This window comes from Anser brachyrhynchus (assembly GCF_964034855.1).
Source record: "Anser brachyrhynchus genome assembly, chromosome: 3".
Lineage (NCBI taxonomy): Eukaryota > Metazoa > Chordata > Aves > Anseriformes > Anatidae > Anser > Anser brachyrhynchus.
This window is the reverse complement of record NC_137696.1, coordinates 92758323-92774099: the sequence shown is the minus strand read 5'-3', so window position 1 is coordinate 92774099 and position 15777 is coordinate 92758323. Positions and strand designations below refer to the sequence as shown.

Sequence of the window (15777 nt, the reverse complement as noted above, 5' to 3'; positions counted from 1 at the left end):
TGAGTATGCCACTGTCAAATTCAACTTGCCACCTTGCAGGTGTGTGTACTGTTTAAAACAGAATAAAACAAGCTGATAGCATGTTTTATGAGGCACAGGAATGTTAATCTGGACACAGGATTTACTCCCACCTGTGCTTTGCCTGAGCTGCAGGATTACTTGCACGCTTTGTGCTCTCCAACTCCATTTCCATGTGCACATCCACGTCATTTTGTGACAGAACCCTTTCCCTAGAAAACTTCCCGGGATTTCTCTTTGCCTCTAAAAGAGGCCAAGACGTATTTATGACTGTCATATCTACAGGGGAAGATAAGGGCTGGAAGAAATTATTTTGTTTAAATTTGTTAGCAGTAGCTGTACTCCGAGCATCCTGGAGTTTTCCAAATGTTCCAAAGGGCACAAAGTGAAGCACACCTTGCCTAAATGAATATAGTGAGGGCTACGAGATTAAGGAGACCAGGAGAGATTTTGAAGTACAAACTGGTTGGTTTGTACCAACAAATACAAGAATTTTATGGTGCCCAGGTGGACAGCACAGAGGCGTTGCACACACAGTCAGGATAATTGTGCCGCTCGCCAAGTACCGCATGAAAAGAAGCCAAGTGTTTATGGGCAAACTGACAAACCAGCGGGTGATGCGAGGAATGCCGCTGAACCCAAGGGCTGGGGAGGTGATACAAGACTCACACACGGATGCTTAAGGAGGGGTGGCTGCACGTGTCCTCGGCAGAGTGACGCGCAGCTCAGGTATGATGCAACGCTGCCTGGCCAGGTCGCGCTCTTGCATCACGCCGGCTTGCTGCTGGCAGCCCCTGGGGTAAACAGCTGGGTGTGGGCGAGAAAACCCACAGGATGACATGGATGTCAGTGGACGTGAGGGCAGGCCAGCTGGCATGTGCACTGCACAACAGGCACCATCCTGGCCTGTCCACGTTGTGTGACACAGGGCTCACGATGTATCTGTGGATCCCCAGAAATAAGGGTGGTCACGGCAGTGAGAACAGCGGGGGGGGGAAGCACCAGTGAGGTGGGGATCGGACTCTTTTCCTAAGCACCAAGTGATAAGAAAAGAGGGAATGGCCTCAAGTTGTGCCAGGGGAGGTTCAGGTTGGAAATGAGGAGACATTTCTTCTCAGAAAGAGCAGTCAGGCACTGGAACGGGTTGCCCAGGGAGGTGGTGGAGTCACCGTCCCTGGGGGTGTTCAAGGAAAGGTTGGATGTGGTGCTTGGGGACATGGTTCAGTGGGTGACATTGGTGGTAGGGGGATGGTTGGACCAGATGATTTTGGGGATGGTTGGACCAGATGATTTTGGAGGTCAAAAAGGCTTTTCCAACCTTAACGTTTCTGTGATATTAGGAGAAATTTCTTCACTGAAACAGTTGTGAACCAGCTGCCCAGGGAAGTGGTTGAGTCACCATCCCTGGAGGTCTCCCAAAAACATGTAGATGTGGTGCTTAGGGACATGGTTTTGTGGTGGACTTGTCAGTACTAGGTTAAAGGTTGGACCTGATGATCTTAGAGGTCTTTCCCAACATGAACGACTCAGGGCGGTTTTCATTAATCTCTAGCTTTCACGGTTTTCTGCAGCAAGAGAGCCACCAAATACCACACACCCTTCATTACAAGGTAGTGGTTAATTAACACAAGCCCAACACTCTACATAACTACAATGGTCCAAAAAAGAAAGAAGAAAAAAGAAAAGGGGAAAAAAAAAAAAAAAAGAACAAGACGCCCCCAGCAAAAATCGGCGAAGCCCCGAGCCAGCCCCTGCGCGGCGTTTCGCAGCAGGCCGCAGGGGCCCCCTCAGCCCCCCCGCTGCGGGGCAGCTCGGGGGAAGGGCGGCGGGCCCGGGCTGCCCTTCCTCCTCTTCCTCCTCCTCCTCCTCCTCCTCCTCCTCCTCCTCCTCCTGCTCCTGCTGCCGTCCTCCCCCCGCCCAGGGCCGGCCCCGTGCCGCTGACGTGCCGTGCTGCCGGCCGGGCCGCGCCGGGCCGGGCCAGGCGGCGGCGGGGGCGGCGCAGAGCAGCGCAGCGGCGGCCGGGCGCGGAGCGGAGCGGGGCGGCCGCGGCAGGTACCGAGGGAAGGGGAAAGGAGGCAGCGGGCGGCAGGGCACGGGGAGGGGTCCTGAGGGGGTGGCGGCCCCGGGGGGGTTTGGTGGCTCGGCAGGGGGAGAGGGGAGCGGGGAGTCCTCCCGGAGCCTCCCCCCTGAGCCCTGGCTGCGGGGAGCTGGGTGCAGCCGGGCCTTCCTCGCCAGGTGCTGCCGCGGATCAAAGGGCTTCTCGTGGGCTCCCTTCCCTCTGTCCTAGCCGAAAGCAGGGCACGCCGGCATGGCATTGCACGCCGAAGTGTCATTTGAAATGTCGTTGGATTTGTTTTTTTTTTTTTCTTCTAAGTATCCTTTAAAATGCGCTGCGCGCTAAGTTACACCGCGCTTCATCCAAACTCCCCATTTGAAAACATTTCGGTGCCGGTAGGGCTGGCCTTGCCAGGGAAATCAACTTCTTCACAGCCGGACCCGAACTGCATCATCCCCCGGAGCACGTCGTCTGGTCGAGGTCCTTCAGCAGGCTGCGCTTTGGGGAAGCAGCGCGAGGACCTCAGGGCTCATCCCCTACCAAAACCCAATGTCTAACTCCTGCCATTCGCTTTCCTTGCTAAACGGGAAGACTCAAATGCGGCTTGCAATGCGCTGTTTGTGTTGTTGCTGCTTGCCTGGTGCGCGGCAGCCGGATTCCTAACCAGCAAGCCCCACTGCCAGCTGTAAAAACGCAATAGCTAAATGAGGAGATTACAGGTTGCCTGGTGGTTACCTGTTATTCCATTTAAATGTTGCTGATCGTCAGCCCTTTTCTGGAGAGGTGGAGGGAAGTAGCCCGTCAGGACTTCAGCCCTAGTGTCCTGCCTGGTTCCTGGAAGGAAGAGGAACTCTTTGGAGCCATCCCATTTCTCACAGTTCAGCTGGCATGAGGAGGCGGCCGAGTGGCCTCTGGACTGGGTTAGCAGTCATCGGAGGGCAAAGGTTGGCCACGGCCTTCAGCCTTCCTTCTCTTACAAAAGTGGCATATTAACAGGGGTAGAGATGAACTCCTCATTTAAGATTAACCCACAGTTTTTGTTTTCAAGAGAGAGAAGAGTGCTAGGGAAAAAGGCCTGAGAACTATAGAAATGATTGCAATTTTCCTTGTGCTAATTCTAAAAGTATAAACAAATGTTGTCTTGCAGTGTTTTCTTAAGTGCCATAAAGCTGTGCTCATGTACAAGTTAGATAAGGAGTGCACATTTTATAAAATAACTGCAAAGGAAAAAAAGACACAAGAGGTGGAGGAGTAAATATCAGAATTGTCACAGTAAAAGTTAGTAAAAACAACACTGCAGAGGCTTCAAAAATAGAAATTAGGACTTAGACTGTATTTTTAGCGGATGTGTTTTTAGTGCGTGTAAGTTAATAAACTATTTAGTGGAAGTACAGTTATGCCTTTGTGAGACTATAAAGGCAGTAAAGTTTGCTGCAAGGCCTATTAGCTTCCTGAAGTAAAAAGCACCTCAGTATTAGCTCAGAAGTTGAACTAATTCCCCCACCCCCATATTTCCAGCCCGAGTGGCTGTTCGTGCATAATCTGTCCTAAGAACTGCGGCCCTCAGAATCTGGGGTCGCCACGCGCTGGTGTGTGATGTTGGGTCAGTTTTTGGACACATTAACCGTGCTGTTCTCAGAACCAAGGTTTAGTCCTGGCTCCCTGTGCCTGGTCTGCGAAGGCAAAGAAGGTCTCGTGACTCTGTCTAACCTTCATACTCTCTTGGTGTTTAATTATGCTGGTCCGAGGAAAACTTTGGGGTTTTAGGGATTTTGATGGGGAAATGTGATAGATGACGGTGCAAGCGATGTGGCAGAGGTGAGAAGAGAATATTTTTTTTTATTGATGCTTTCAGTACAAAATGTTGAAGCATGAGATTAAGCTGGCAGGTTCAAAACAAACAAAAGGGGTGTTTACTTACCCAATGTGTAGCTACTTAAGCTTTGGAAATCCTTTCTGAAGAATGTGGATGCTGAAAGTTCAAAGGGACGTAAACAGCAGCCGGACAAATTCATGGCAGAAAAATCTCCTAAGCCTCCCATCTTATCTGCTGTAGCTCTGGGGTTTGCTGAGTTGAGGATGGAGCCAGGGAGAGTACGCTGGCAAAATACCCTCAGGTATTTACCAAATTTTTATATTCTAGGCATTCAGTACTGCAGGCAGCACACTGGAAGCAGCAGACCTGCTGCCTGATCCTGAACGACTGCTTTTAGGGAAATTATTTGTTCATCTGAAGTATTTGGGAACAGCTGAGCCGAAGGGACCGGGCCTAGATACAGCTTTGGGGTAGGGGATTGCTGTCGAGGAGTGGTTACACGTCGTCAGCATCAAACGGGAAAGACAGCTCAGGCAGTGCCACGGGGCAGTTCTGGCACCGACGGGTCCGCCGTTGTTATCGACGTCCTTGTGCTCTGAATTAGCACGGGGTTTGAAGGGGACAGAGGAGGGGGTTCAAGCCTTATTCTTGATGCTGTTTTGGAGGATGAGAGGTTTTTGATAATTTCAGTGTCTGTATTCAAGTACAAAATACTGTCTTTGGGAAGGAGATCCCGTAGTGCAGGTGGGTAAAGCCCACCTGGCAGCAGCACCGTGGAGATGGGTCTGAGGGCTCGGGGGGATGGCAGCAAGCAGTGGGGTGCAGTAACGTGAGAGCTTATCATCTACCTTTTGGTTCTAGTGATGTCTGAGTTAACAGAATAACGTGTTTAGTTTTGGCTGCTGTCCTTTAGGAAAGATAAGTGCAAACTAGGGTCTGGAATAAATTGTCATCTAGATTTAGGAAGGGTTTGGAAAGCATGATCTGCAGAGGCCATGCATGTTTGGGAAGCATAGCCTACAAAGGCCAAGCAAGCTCAGTTCCAGCAGAAAGAGGTCGAGATCAGGGATAAGAAGATGCTATGACCTTAAAGTTAGTGAGTTTTTGTCCGTCTGTCAGTGATTGTATGAAAAAAGACGGAACTAGTCTGTACCGAGGATTTGATTTAGATAGTAACAGCGGTTGTGCTTTGGGAAAATCTGGGACAAACTGAGGTTGTGGAACCTCCCTTCTGGGAAGGTTTTTGAAAGTAGAATAGGACTTGTATTAAGGATGTATTAAAGACTTTCCTCACAACTCGTTCTTGTGCAGAGGTTTGGACTTGAGTTCTTCAGGTGCTGTCTGTATTCTGTCCTGAGCTTATGGAAGAAGTCATGTCAGTGCTCAAAAGAAATGCAATTTCTGTGATATCGAGCTAGATTCTTTCAGTTATTTCTGGTGATCTGATGTTGCAGCTTAATGCATTTTGTTTAAAGCAGCGTCGAGGCAGAACGCATATTGCGGTGTTCAACAACAAAATGCTGTGGTTTAAGAGTGCAGCCTGTAATCCTGTAGGAAATGTAGGTTTAGGATCAGACTGTGATTTAAACCACAAAAGTCAGAGGGATAGAAACAGAGCCATTCGTCATCTACTGTAGTATATACTGTATGCTGCTTCATAATCTGTGTCCAAAATTTGCAGTGTCTTTTGTTCTGAAACACTTTTAAAGAATTGCCAGTGTACAAGCCCAATTTAATTTTCTTTTAAAAACAGAGTACATTTGTTTAGGTACCCTCATTTTGGTTCTGCTTTTTAAACTATGCACGGGCAGATGAAAATCGATCAGTGATGTAACATTGTAACACAGCGTATCGCGTATGTAGGTTTGTGCTCTGATGCTGTTTGGAATAGCAGTGGCTGAGACTTAAAGATGTATTTCTGCAGTATCGATGGGCACTAATAATAGAACACGTGGAAAAATGCTGGTTTTGAATTGACGACTGTAAATGAAGTGTTGTGTTGTTGCTTTTTCCCCCTCGAAACAATCAGCTTTGCAAAGTTAAATGAGAAGTCTTCACAGTTTTTTCTAAGGTCTTGATGGCATGAAAAAGGCACATAAATCTGTGATCTCTTTAATCTCTGGTAGAATGATTTATGTAAGTAATGACCATGCATACTTATTAGGATGTATTTTATCAAAAAGAGCATACTGATTCTGTCTTTTGATGAGTTACTTTCTTAGAACATTAAAAAAAAAATACTGATTTAGCCAAAGTGAGATCTGGCTTTTCTCTTGCAACATGCAAAAACAGAGCAGACCGTGATGCAGCTGGTTTGGGCCAGCTGTGCCGCTGCGGCGTGTGTCACAGGTCGAAGTCAAAGCCCGCTGCCACCTGTGGACCACTGAATGTGGCCTCGTGGAAGGCGGTGTGGTGTGGGAGCCCCTGCAGCACGCTCAGTGTTTCCTAGTGAGTGAGGGACAAGGGAATGAGTTGCAGCCTGGCTGTGTTTACCCCGCAGTCCCAGCACGGAGCGCAGCTCCTGCAGGCATTGCAGCTGCTGCTGGTAGCACGGTGGTCGCATGGGTTGGTGTCCGCAGGTATCATCCAGGGTTTAGGTGAGTGAGTCTTCAGAGTCCTCGAGTCTTCAGCTGGCAGTCTGGGTGAACCCTGAACTCGTTAAGTTATCAACAAAAGGCCTTTTTAACATCAAATAAAGCAAAACTTCTCTTTGCTTTTCGAAGCAACGCTGCAGTTCGTGCAGTGAGCTTGCTGAATCAGTTTTGCAAAGACAGATGGACAAATTCATAATATTATTTACATGGTGGATAAATATTTAGTTTTCTGAAGGAATTTGCTTTCTCTGTAACTAACATAATTTAGCAGACTGATTTGACCTGTGGGTGAAAAAAAGAGAAGCAGGGGCTGTAACAGAGTCAGTGCTTCACAAAAAGCTCTCTCATATCAGATGGATTTGTGGCTGTACTGGTAGCAACAGCTTCCTGGATTAAATCTGAAGAATCCACAAAAACACGTCAGAGAATTCCCATTATCACTTGTGAGAAAATTTTGATTATCTCAGGTTCCTTCCCAGTTGCTCAGAAACCTGACCAGAAGATGGTATTATAACCGTGTTTCAGGAGAAATCTCTTACAGGGGGGCAGCGTCCCTCTCTGGTGTGACCCCGAGCAGAAGCGATGCAGGAGGCAGCTGCGCTGGGCAGCCGGTCGCTTGCTGTGCCCGAGTCTGGGGGAGGACGCAGGGGACCCGGTGCTTTTGAGTTGCCATCCGAGCTTTGTTGTGTCAAATTCATTCAAGCGCACCCCCTCTGTTCATCACACCCACTCTCCAGCAGCAGACATGGTAGCAATAAAAATCTTTTGGGGGCAAAGTTTGGCCGCTTTGCTGCATCTTCGTTTTCTCAGCTGGGTGGCTGTTTGTGGGCACGCCGAAGCTGCCCCCTGTAGCCGTCTGCTCGTTTAAGAAGAGGCACTGAAGTGTTTTGAGAGGGGCACGTTCTGTCGCTGGTCTGTTAGGGCAAAGTTTAATGTATGCATTAACCTCCTCTGGTGTAGGCAGGTTCTGCTTCCGTGCTGCGAAGTTTCCAGGACGAGGATCAAAGCATTAGGGAATGAAAATACTAACAAATATTTTAATAACTTCAATTCTAATGATTCTCTAGGGCTGTAATTTTGTGAATAGCTGGGCTGATGCAATTGCTTGCCGGCCCCCCAAAAGCAGGAAATCTTCCCGCTGCCGTCCCCTCCCTGACCAGCAGCTCTGGTGTTCAGTGGGCTCCTCCACCGGTCTGTGCAAACCGCTGACTCTGCAGAAGGCAACAAAAACAATCTCTCTTCTCCATCTCCCCGCTGCAGAGGGATATAATGAGTTTTGGACCTTATACAGCCGGGTAGCAGGAGTATGTAGCGAGGAGCAGAAACACGGGGCGGAAGATGAGGGGTTTACCTGTTATATTACGTTATTGTTACTGGTTCAGCTTACGCCATCTCATGAAACCACAGCATTTTTGCAGTCTTTTAAACCTGTATAGCCCTTTGTTGCCTTCACTAGCCCTGTTGCAGAGAGGAAAGCAGAAATAAAGAGCATACACAGGGATTTGCAGAGTTGGAACAACAGGACTGGAGGGGATTTTACAAGATCATGAACTTCAGAGGGTCTTAAAATAACATGGAGCTTTATTACTATATAAAGTTATCAGTACTTATTTTTAGTAGATGTGGTGATTTTGAGGGTGGAGGAGAGGAATTTTATTCTTACTATTTCTTTTTTCCTTATTTTGGATCTTTTACAAAGGTAGGGAAACAGAGGAGATAAATCTTTGTCTAGTTTTTGTTATTTCTGCAGTGTTTTCCGATCATTGAAAGCCTTTCCTGTGCTCGTGCAGCTCGCCCTTTTAGCAGGTGTTCAGGTCCACGAATGGCAGCGTGTTGTATGTTCGTGCCGTGGCGCAAAGAGCGTTATTTATGTGGGTGCTGCAGGGATGATGCTGTGTTTCCGTCTCTTACTCGTTGGTTTGGCTTTTGATGAGCAGTCTGCCAGGCCCATTTTCTCCTCCTCTTTTATTTTTTTCTTCTAAAAATAGACCTGCCAGCTGTGGATTCATTTGTGGGCATACATGTGCGTGTTTCGTCATCGCTTGATTGTCCTTATTTGCTTTTTGTTGCAAATAAGCTATTTTCGTTGAGACTTTAATGCTTTTACAGGCTTCAGGAACTGATCTTCTCCTGGCCATGGGAAGAACGCTGTTTCAAATTTCTCAGCTCCCAGGAGACAGAAGAGAAATGGGCTCATTTGTCAGAATTGTATTAAATCAGAATTGCTAGGAACAAAGTGTACAGGAGAATTGGAAGTTTCAGAGGTGGTGAGGTGATATTTGTCTTTAACGGCGATCCAATTAGAGCACTCTTGCATCTTCACAAGCATCTGAAATTAGTCACGGTCGGATGCACAATTTCAGATTATATGGACCTTGAGCTCGGGTCTGGTTCACTGCGAGAGTGTCATAAATTAAAAATATTTTTTTTCAGCTGTTTGGAGATGTGTTCCCAGCTTTTGAAAGTAGTGTAATATCTCAGTATTTTCTAGGTCATTTATACAAGAACAAATTTTAAGCTTTGATTAGGGGAAGGACGCCCTTTCAAATACGTTTTCTATCATGTTCTGATGGTACAAAACAAATTTTGCTTGCTGTTTTGTGTTTGGCTTTGAAGTTCCACATCTTTCCAAGGAAAAAGATTATTTCTACCAGCTTAGGGAGAGGAATCTTAAACATGAAGTTTCTTAGTCTGCTATCGTGCTGTACAAGTCATGTCTTGCTCGAAAGGTCAACACCCACAGAACATGTTTTTTGCAGTGCCATGGACTAAACAGATGCTTTTCTTGGGGCTGCAGTGGTCTTTTTCTATTATAAATGAAGATACAGGCTTTCAATGTGGCATCTGATGCTATGGAGATTTGTATATTACATGCTAAGTTACATATGTAGGTATGTTCAACACCAAAGCAATAATGATAAATACAAACAGTATTTTGGCCATGTGCTCTTTCAGTTTAAATCCTTATAGCTTTCCCCCCTTTCTTTTTCATGCATATACTTATTTACTAAGTATTGTATCAGATTTCTTGTAAATTGTAACCAAAAAAATAATCTTTTACAAGCCTGGGAAGTCAGCTTCTTTATTTGTGTTGATACAGAGTTGTGTGTCTGTTCATGTAGGCATCAGATTATCAGTGGTTTTAAGATATTAAACTGATTCATACACTTTTTTTTTTTAAATGCAGCTTCTGTTGCAAGCCCTTCTGTTACAGTCCTGGATCAATTCCTGAGCTCTTTAAAAGGAGAATTTATTTATGCCTTCAAAGAATGCAGTTCTATTGTTTCCTGACTTTTACTTTTTTCTTTTTAAGTAAAAAAAAAAGATCGGGAATTCACATGAGAAGTAAGTACAGGCTTAGAGTGCATCAGATGGCCGTGGAAATGTGTTTAATTTCGAACAAAACCAGCTATTACAGATTAGTTGTTTTCGGTAATAATCTTGGTTTCTTTATGAATCCCAGTGGGAGGGAAGAGGGTGAACAAAGCATACTTTATGTTACTGGCCTGTCTGCTGGGTGGCTGGGCTGGGTTAGTTCTAGTCAGGAGGTAGAAGCGGGGTAGAGGGGAACTAGCAGGAAGAGAAGGAAGGAGTCATTTGGGATCAGCTACTTCTGGACAAGCTTTTGAAAGCCGAGGGATGATGCCGAGGCAGGAGAGGCCTGGCATCTGAGGGAGTCAGAGGGACCCTGGCAGACTCAGAAGGGAACACTTGATCACGTTGAGACAAAACTGCCGGTTTGCCTCTTTGAAGGCATGAGGGTGGCATGGGGGGCAGCCCTCCTCACCATGCCCAGACTTCAAATTTGTGTTTTTAGCCCCAGCTGAAGGATAGCCTGACCCTGAGGCATGCCGGCCCGCGGCCTGCTGCAGGGAGCCCCGTGGCCCACACCTCACAGCTCGGTCCGAGCGCGGCGCCCTGCGGCAGCGGCGATTCTGCAGTCACATCTGAAGGTGTGCTGAGATGTGGTTAGCTGTCATCCCTGTAAGCTAACCAGCTCGTCTTTTCCTAGCAGCCTCTCTTCTCTCAATCAGTCATCTTTTTGGTAGCAGCCAAAAAGGTTTGGGAGGAGCCAGGTAAGACAGGAGTCTTCGGCAAAGGACCTGCCACTTCATCCAATGTATGTATTTTAAGGAGAAATTTGAACGATGAGGTATAGTGTGGCTTTGTTTTATTTAGTTTGCTTAGCTGCTCCATTTAAAATTCATATCCTACCTTCGTCATGAGAAAATCCTCATGTTCAGGCAAACCCAGAGAAGCCTAGTAGTGGCAGATCTGTCAGTGAAGGAAGCACATCTATGGGATAAAAACAGGATTTTTTCAAGAACTAAGTTTTACTTTTTTCAGGCCTTTGCTTAGGGAAAAGCTGTCTAACTACAAGGCACCTGAAGATACAGGAGAACTGAGCTGGATATGAAATAGCAGGCACACTTGGAGGAAAAGCAGTTTTATGTTGTGAGGAGTTAGCCTTGTGATGTTAGTAAGCATTTACATGAAGTTCGGTGGTTGGGGGTTTCTTCATTTTTGAAGCTTCAGTCATCAATCTTCTCAATCTTCAAGTTAATACTATTGAAAAAGTTTTTTTTTTTTTTTCCTCCCCCTTTTCCTGCCACAACACCGCTTCTCCTAAACATCTCCTGTAAGGGTTTGGACTATGCTGAACTTGTGAAAGCTTGTACCAGTGCTTAGGCAATTCAGAAAACCACATAGCTTTCTACATCATTGCACTCTGCTGAGGTCTTCAGGTGTCATTCAATACCTACAGGAAGAAGGGACGTGAGAAGATGGAAAGGGTTTTTCAAGATCTTCCTCCAGCTGAGGGAGGTCCCAGGTGTCTCCCCAAAGGGCACCCACCCAACTGGAATGGCAGTGGCTTGGTGCGAAGCTCTGCTGCTCCAGGCTGTCGTGAGTCATACGTGGGACGCAGACCTCGGTTCTGTGATAGCTGATACTACATCTTTGCACTGCTGGGTGTAATGGCAGTCAAATTTTGACCCAGATGCATGTGATGGCATTTACTTGGAGTTCACCAGAGCGTAAAACATAATGAGAACTCCAGGATATGCTGTTAACTTGTCACCTGGATTGGGTTGCATTGTCTTAGCCATTGTCTACCCGGACCTCTCTGGCATTCAGGCTGCAGTGGAGGTGTGGCCTTGAATCCTTGGTATTTCCAGCGCAGGTATTTGTGGGTGGCTTCCCAAGGTGGTTCCCTGTGAATCAGACTTCTGTTTTCAGGGACAGCTGCTGCCCTTAAAGAGGACCCGTGTAAATGCTATTCCCAGGACACCTGCTTTTTTTTTTTCTTTCTGTTTTTCTTTACCTTGCTGCTTCCAGGATATCCTGCCTTTTGTGTTTCACAGCCTCCTGGAAACGAGGAGGATTTGCATGGCGTCAGTCCTACAAATGAGAATGCAGCTTCACAATCTCCCTGCTCATCGTGAACTACAGATACCAGGATAGATTGCAAATGGAGTTTGTCCGATACAGCAAGTAAAACCGGCCGCATCATTACAATTTTCAAACAATAAAAGAGATGCTGGGTTCTGTTTTCCTTTGCAACCAGGCTTGATGACTAGTGAGAAGTGTAGTGGACAGACACAGGTCAGGACAGCTGGTGGAGGGAGAATTTAAGAATTGGAAAGAGAGTTTTCATCAAAATCCATCTCTTTCTCTACTCTGCCTTCCCTTGTTGAGGATGACCCATGTGGAAACACTAGTAAGCACTGAAGTGGCAATGGGTGTAATTACTTGGAAGCTGTCAACCTACAATTTCCCCTGCTCATCATCCTGAGGTTGGGAGAGTGATGTGGAGGTGACATTTACTGCATGGAACGCTCCTGTCACAGCAGGCTTTGCTCGCGCAGGCCAGGCACAGCCTGGGAAGCCTGGCAATGGAAAGTCCTTGCTCCAGTTTAAATCTACAGGATGGAGTATTTTGGTATTTTGTTGTTGTTCTCGCAAGCCACTGAGGATTACAGTCTACTGGAGACTCCTTTGCCTACTCACAGTGGTCCTTGCACTGTATAATAACACACTGATCTTGTTCTGGGTCAGCAGAAGCACCTTCACCATGCCAAGAACATCCTAGCAAAGAAACCCCTATGCCTTTTGCTGCCTGAAATGTGTGTGGATTCACTAGATTCCTGAAGCAGTGATGTTTTCTGGTTTGGGGAAAAATGGAAGGGGCTGGGGTGGGGCAATACTGTTGTGTTGAGCTGAAGATCTACTTTGTAAGCTGATTTTAGCTGCAGCTTAACGCGTAAGTGGGGGGCAGTGTAGAGGAGAAGGGCTTGAGAAGAGGAGTGAGAGCTAGAGGTACTAATGCTGACTGGGGTGATGTAGGCAGAAGCAGTCACGCAGGGAAAACGTGGTTTGGCGCGGTGGCTTTACTGGGTTGCAGACGTGCTCAGTGAAGGAGGCTGGGAAGATGTGGTTCATCCTCCAGGTGGGCTCAGAGGCATGGAAGGGCGCAGGACCAGCGGAGATACCTCTGGCAAAACAGAGAGCTCCTCGCTTCGTGGCGTTCCCCAAAACCAAGAGCAGTCCAGAGCATTTCAAGCAGAATTTCTTACTGGGAAAAGTGTCACTCGATTTTCTAGGATGTGGCCCATTCTGCTGTCATGTTTTCTCTTAATTATCTTCAGGCATCCTGCCATTTACATATTCGTTGACTAGATTATAGCTGGCATTTAAACTATATTCTGTATTCTTATACAAGGGGGCAGATCGGGTGAAGCATTAGTCCTCTGCCCTGTGCTTCTCTTCTAGTATGTTTTTCAGTAAAAACTTAGTTCAAGAGGCTTGTATGGGAAGACTTTCAGAGCTGTTAGATCACTTGCTGGGAGGTTCAGTATTCCTGCTTGAAGCCACACCTGGTTTATTGTGGTTTGCTGTGATGGTATTACAGGACAATTTCTGAATGCATTTCCAGAATACTGTCAAAATGCTAAAAGCTTCCATATCAGAAGAGGATCATGACGCAGCACAGCTTGCCGGATGTCTGAAGAAATTAATGACTACAGCATCTAGTGAAAGTTGAATGACTTTTATGGAGCAGAAGCTGAAAAAAAACCCACATTATTTTTGCATAGCCTTTGAAATACACTTTTGTGTCTCGGTTGTATGTTTGAATTTTAACTTGAGCAAATTTTGCTAACTCTTCACTTCCTAATAATAATAAAATATTATCTGTTAACAGACCAGATGCAGTGGTATTTCTCTTCTAGCAAGATTAGCTTTGTATCCTTCACAGGTCATGAGACTGAGCGGTTAGCCAGCATGACTCACTGTTTTCACCCTTGTCTGTGGAAAGAGTATAGGAAAAGACTGTTGCTGGTTGTGCAGACAACTGAGAAGGGATTTGATCAATTTCTTGTTTTCCTTGTTGTTTCCAAGTTATTGGAGTTAAGAAACTTTTTTTTGTAAGTCTGTCAGTGTAAGCCATGATACTTTAGTGAGTTCTGTTTATTAGTTACTCAAATAAAGCAGAAACTCAGGAAGAATGAATTTCCTTTTAACAGAGCATCGACACTGAAATGCAGTGGCAGGTTGATGGTTAATATTATTAATTTTCTTTCTCTGTAGTAAGAGCAGGTATCAGCTGCTTTTGTTTTTTGGAGGATACTGTAGCAAAAATGTACTCCAGGTTTAAATATAGTCTTCTGTAGTCTCGTACTTCCTTTAAATATCCTCTATTTTTTAAATAGAAATAACAAGATATGTCTTCAGACCTTGTGTCCTTCAGTCAGTAGAAGGAAACGTGTATGTCCCTGTAATTGAAGACAGGTATGCTATGGTGAAGGGTGGAACATAAGTCTTTGCAAAGAGAGGTGGAGTCTCCAGTAACGTGGTGTGATGGGGATCCTGATTCATTCGATATTTGTTGATGCGTTTTCCAAAATGGGCCTGTGGGATGAGTGTGTGTTGTAATTTTTTTTTTGTCCTTTGAATTGAGGATTTTGTCAGCTGGCCAGATTTGTACTATCATTTTCCTCTTTTTGGATTCTGCTGTTCCTGGGTTCTTGCCTCAGATTGCTCTGAGGCTTTGTATAGGCCTCTGGAGCCTGAACGAACCCTGTGTTTTCATTGTATTGTCAGTCTTGGAGTTCGGCTGTTCTGAGTTCCTCAGGAAGTGTCTGGCTTTCTTTAACCCTCCGGGTTTCAGTGGTACTACATCTCTATTCCATACGTGACTTTTTCTTTTGCACTGTGCTTTGAATCTTTTCTAAAATGACCTTAGATCTCTAATCATATAATGCTGTAAGACAACTGTACTTAAAAGCTTTTAGTTTCCTAGTCCCCATGAATAATTCAAAACCAAAGCCTCTACACTGACGAAGACTTCTGCTCCAAAGAGGAAATAGCTCCAGTGGCTTCAGGAAATCTGTGAGGAATTTGGTATTAACCCGCCCTCCCCACCCCTCCAAAAGCGTGCTCAGATCCTAGAACAGTGCGAAGAAATATCCGTCATGAAAGGTCATTTGGAATATTTCTGTTCACAAGAAGGATTTTGAATTTGTCATATTTGACTTTAGTGTAGAATTCCCTGATGGCTGTAGGTTAAGCTCCCACAGTACTCAAATTCTGGGTCACTGTACAAAGAAGATAGATTGACTGTGTGCCTCTGTAACAGAGTATATTCGGTGTAACGTAGGAAGGGCTTGAAACATCCAGACCAGAGTCCCAAAAGAATGCTTAGGTGACCTTAAGTTGGAGCTCTGTAGGACAGAAGTCCATAAAGCTGAAGAGGATACTGTGTAAAGCCCTGTGCAAGACAACTGTCAGGTTGTTTTTTTGTGGGTTCACTGAGATAAGTTCCAGAAGATCACAGTCTCCTTCAGGAACAGCGCAGTCTCCTCTCTGATCAATTTGTTTGATTTAGGCTTACGTTTCTCATCCTTTACAAACTAGCAGTATCTTCATTTTGGGGGAAAAATATCAGGGACTCTTTTGTGTTTTACTGTTCGTCACTCAGCAGTGAGGGTCTTGCTTGTAATTAGAAGTGCATCACTTGAGTGCTTCTGTCATCAGAACTTCACATGTGCCACTTCTAACTCTAGCCCAGATGTTTCAATTGACATTGTTGGTGTTCCTGAGTACTTGCAGTATCTGCAAATTCCTAAACCAGTCAGAAATCGTCTCTCAAGTGATTCTGGCAAAAGGCACCAGCATTTATCTGTTGGCTGTGTCTGCATGTGTGCTTAAAATAAATAAAAAATAACTTTGCAGACTGGGTGTGAAGTCTTGTGAATCACCAACTGAGATATGTTGAACTAGGAAGAAGAAAAAAC

At 45.7% G+C, this 15777-nt stretch overlaps 1 protein-coding gene across 4 annotated transcripts in view; it reads left to right on the top strand.

The window, feature by feature from the left end:
* Positions 1-1914: 1914 nt before the first annotated feature.
* The window catches only part of MYO6 (myosin VI), a 106420-nt gene continuing 92557 nt past the window's right edge, over positions 1915-15777 (top strand). For 3 of the 4 annotated variants that reach the window (XM_080583754.1, XM_080583751.1, XM_080583753.1), the window contains exon 1: positions 1940-2070. The gene's annotated coding sequence lies outside the window, so the exon portion shown is untranslated. Of the gene's footprint in view, positions 2071-15777 lie in introns of all 4 variants that reach the window. The other variant, XM_080583755.1, reaches the window with a different exon arrangement.